We start from the raw sequence: 4,139 nt of genomic DNA, 5'->3' as shown, positions 1-4,139 counted from the left end.
TCCTGTAAGTGGGAGAGGCAGGTGTCCTGGTCAGCCGGAGATCACGACTTGGGCAGCACGTGAGTGAAGAGGACAGCAGTGGGCCTGGTATCTTTCCCGTCACTCGGCCCCACCTCTCCCCTCAGCTCAGACCTGGCATCCTGAGCTCCCAGCCTTCCCTCTGGGTACACAGCAGCCCCCATGACAGGGTTTCCTGCGTTCGCCTCATCGTCTGGGTGATTGGGTGAAACTCTCATGTCAGATATACGGCCAAGGCCACCCCGAGGGGCTGCCAGCTGGGGCCCCGTGAGCGCGAGAGCTGCTGGTCTTGTGACGTGGACACCTGTCTGCCAGGCCTGGGCACGGGCCCAGGGTCACGCTCACACCGGGGCTCCCGTCAGTTGACTATTTTGGGCTCTTGCTGACCTGGGCCAAAGTCAGGCTCCAGCCAAGAGGGCCCTGAGGCAGCTCCCGTGTCCCCAGAGGCCGCTCTGGTTTCTGCTATATAAACAGAGGAGGACATGCTGGCTTGGAGACAGCTCCACGTCCTGAGCCTGCTCAGCTGGTGCACAGCCTCCCCTGGGCAGGAGGAGCTGACTGGGCAGTCGCGTCTCTTCCCTCAGGGCTCCCTGAGGCCGCCGGGAAGGGCCCCCAGCCGGGGCCTGGGATTCTCCTCCCTCCGTGCAGCTGCCCACGATGAGTCAAAGCAGATTGTGAGGAGGAAACTGGTGAGTCTGAGGAATGGGGAAACTGAGGCACAAGAGCTGGGCTGTTTGGATCGTTTTCCATTGAGACTGTCTGCTTTGTGGTTCCTTTAGCCTCGAGAGGAGCCGGGGAGGAGGAGGGAGCAAGGGCGGCCTATGTCCCCAGGAATGAGAGTAAGGCAGCGGTTCTCAACCTGTGGGTCGCGACCCCTTTGGGGGTCGAACGACCCTTTCACAGGGGTCGCCTAAGACCATCCTGCATATCAGATATTTACATGACGATTCATAACAGTAGCAACATTACAGTTATGAAGTAGCAACGAGAATAATGTTATGGTTGGGGCACAACATGAGGAACTGTATTTAAAGGGCCAGAAGGTTGAGAACCACTGGAGTAAGGGCTTGACTGCAGTTGGATGATGGGAGTTGGACCTGGGGACACTCGGTGGTTGAGAACCGGGAGACACGATGCCATCTTTCTCCTTCCTCGGAGCTCTCCAACAGGGTCCCAGCCTCCTCTCTGTCGCCCAGGTCTGGACAAGGCACTGGTGTGCTCAGGTGGGGAGGGGCACTGGAGTGAGCCGGGTGTCCACCCGGGTACTTAAGCCTTGGTTCTTGAGTAGGGTCCCTGGACCGCCCCCTGCTGGGACTGGGAAGCAGACCCCTGGACTTGGCTGCCCCGAGCTCCCCACGCCTGCCCCACTCTCCTTGCCCAGCTTCCCAGCTGGTTTGGGTGCCTGAGAAGCAGAGCTGGAGTGAGGCCTGGCAGGTCCGCCAGCCAGCTTGCCACAAACATGCTCCCCCGGCCCCCGGCCAGCGGCTTCGGCCTGGCCTAGAATAAGTGGCAGCTCCTTACGTGGGAGGCTCTTGTGCTCTCATTCTCAGCGCTTAAAAAAAACAGAACCTTTTCCCTTTCTGAACGTGAGTCTCTAAACGAATCCAGAGCCTGTGACTAAAAATACTTTAACAATAGGAAAATGCATCAGTCTTTCCGGCTGGGGCTCATTATCAGAGGGTTTTTATTTTGGAATTTGAAATTTTGCCCGAGGTGGCTGGGTGGAGACCCGGGGCAGGGGCAGGAGAATTCGGTGGGTGTTGATGTTCTGCAGGCTGGTGGGAGACCCTCCAAGGGAGGAGGAGGGGATTGCTGGCCAGGAGCTGAGCAGATGGAGGTGCATAGAAGGGGTTTGAGGAGGGTGCAAAGGAGGTGTGGGCTGTCCTTTCCCAAAGGAACTCCGTGACCCTGTCTGCGTTTCCCAGCTCTGGCTGTTCTTACTGAAGTCTAATCTTATTCCTCTGTGCTGTATGTTAATTCCGTCTGGCCTGAGAGGGAAGTGGGGTTGAGAAATCACTGGACTGAAAATGACCTCTGTGGAGAGAGGCCTGCCCTCCCTAATTAGCTAGCTTTCTTTAGCGTATTGAGCACTTGCTGCATACAGAGTCTGGAATTTTCTGGTGCTGGGTGGAGCCACGTCTCTGGGCACACTCTCATTTCCTTTCACTCAAGCCCTGTTTTTCTCTGGTTCTTAAAGAAGGGGGTGCTGGCTCCCCAGTTAGCTGAGGACCCTGGTGTCTGTCTCCTTTTCCTGTGACCCAGGATCCTGCTGCAGGTCCCTAGAGTCCCCGTTCCCAGATGGTGCTCCACTTCACTGTTGAGCCTCCCCCCCTCCCCCCCACCCAGTTAGCGGAGTGAATTCTCACAGCCCCGGGACTGTGATGCTGTCGGCATTGGACAGATGAGGAAACAGTCTCGGAGAGGGCAAGGGACTGGTTGCACACCAGGTTTGCTGGCTCCTGGTCACACATGCCTCTGAGAGCTCCTCTGCCTTTTGCCCTGGCCAGGGGCCGGGGTGAGAGGTGGGGGGCAGCGGCCAACCTGCCCACGTCCTTGGGAGCCTGTTTGCAGGGAGATAACATATGTCCGTGGGAAGCCCCCTGGGACAGTAGGCAGTGTGTCCCCACCCCCAGCACAAATCCCCCTGCCCACTGTCAGGGCAGGAAGAGGAAGTGGCCAGGTCAGGGCAGGCATAGGTCCTGGGGCTGAGGCGGGGAAGGTCCCCTGGCCACTTCTCAGAGAGAGAAGGCAAAGCTCGCTCCCTCTGCCCACCCTGGGGTGGGTGTGGAGGCCTGTGGGTGGGGATGGTTTTGGTGAAAGTGGGGCAAGTTCCTGCCCTCTGCACAGCAGCGGCGGGGCAGCCTGAGGTCAGGGGCCAGCGTGGGAAAGGGGCTGTGCAGTTCCACTTCCTCCATCCTCTATTCACTCAACTCCACGCCCTCCCTCTGGGCTGGGAACATTGGCTACCCATTTGGGACGGCCCTGGGCTACTACTATTGAGGATGCATGAGGGGTCCCCCTGCCAAATTGGGGGAGACAGGGCCTTGCTCTCATGTTCACACATTGGAGGGGGCGGGGTGTGGCTGAACACATGGTAAGTCCCCCTAAGATGTGACTAGGAGGGGCAAGGGCCTAGTGAGTTGTTCAGAAAACATACTGAGTGTGCAAGGACCCCTCCGTAATGTCAGATCTCATGGGCTCTCCCGACTGTAGTTGTGTTCTGAGTAAGTAGCATTAGAACAAGTACATAATGAGAAACAGCGCTGTTTCTCGGTCATTTCAGAAACACACACTTGAACGAGTAAATTCCAGCGGCATCTGTACCATTTACATATAGATATTGCTTTCATTGAGGCGTGACTGTGTTTTAGTTACACTTTTATTTTTGAAAGTATAATATATAGACCACAAAGCATGCAAATGGTAGGTGTAATATTTTAAGAGTGTAGTTTCGTGACTTTTCCAGAGTGGGTGGCCATGTCCAGATTGTGAATCAGAAGGTTTCCAGTCCCTCCAAAGACCCCCTCCTGGCACCATTTTCGATTTACAAATGCTTGTGTGTACCTGGTTCTGTGGTGCCCTTATAAGAAACAAGGGGACACTGGGTCCAGCACAAAACTGAGAGTTAGGGGACCTGAGTTTGAGTCCTGCTCCCAAGCCTCCATCTCTTCATTTATAAAATGGGGGTCAGAATTCTCCTGGAAGGCTGAGGAGAGGATTCGTGGAAAAATCCATGCAAAGTGCCCTGGATTGGCCCTTGATCAGTATTCCCCATGCCCCCAACCCCCAGTGAGGAGGTGCTTATTACTAAGTGAGGCTGACCCAGGGGGTGGCACATGAGCTGTCTTAGGGGATCAGCAGGGTTAGGATAGAAGGAAGAGGAGCCATGTGCCCAGGTGGTGGTGGGAAGGTTTAACCCAAGGTCCTTATATGGGAGAGTTATGAGGGCAGATTGGTGGGCTGGGCCTGCAGTGGGAGCCTGACATGGTTGGCTGTCTTATCTCCAATATGACATCTTCCATCCCTGCCCTTCCTGTGTTATCGTGGCCCTTTCTTACCTTCTGGTTCTTCCCTCTAGTTTTGGATACATCTCTCATCATTACCTGCTTCATCATTACCTG

General features: G+C 55.8%; 2 protein-coding genes across 5 annotated transcripts in view; both read left to right on the top strand.

The window, feature by feature from the left end:
- Positions 1–4,139, top strand: part of NR4A1 (nuclear receptor subfamily 4 group A member 1) — a 20,845-nt gene that overhangs the window by 5,398 nt on the left and 11,308 nt on the right. For 2 of the 3 annotated variants that reach the window (XM_006757058.2, XM_006757059.2), the window contains one exon: positions 603–707. The exons of the other annotated variant lie outside the window; for it this stretch is intronic. The gene's annotated coding sequence lies outside the window, so the exon portion shown is untranslated. The remainder of the gene's footprint in view (positions 1–602; positions 708–4,139) is intronic. 3 annotated transcript variants of the gene reach the window in all.
- The window catches only part of ATG101 (autophagy related 101), a 29,152-nt gene continuing 25,594 nt past the window's right edge, over positions 582–4,139 (top strand). For both annotated transcript variants that reach the window (XM_015559622.1, XM_006757055.2), the window contains exon 1: positions 582–588. The gene's annotated coding sequence lies outside the window, so the exon portion shown is untranslated. The remainder of the gene's footprint in view (positions 589–4,139) is intronic.

Source organism: Myotis davidii, unplaced genomic scaffold (genome assembly GCF_000327345.1).
Source record: "Myotis davidii unplaced genomic scaffold, ASM32734v1 scaffold233, whole genome shotgun sequence".
NCBI lineage: Eukaryota > Metazoa > Chordata > Mammalia > Chiroptera > Vespertilionidae > Myotis > Myotis davidii.
This window is presented reverse-complemented; position numbering and strand designations above follow the sequence as displayed.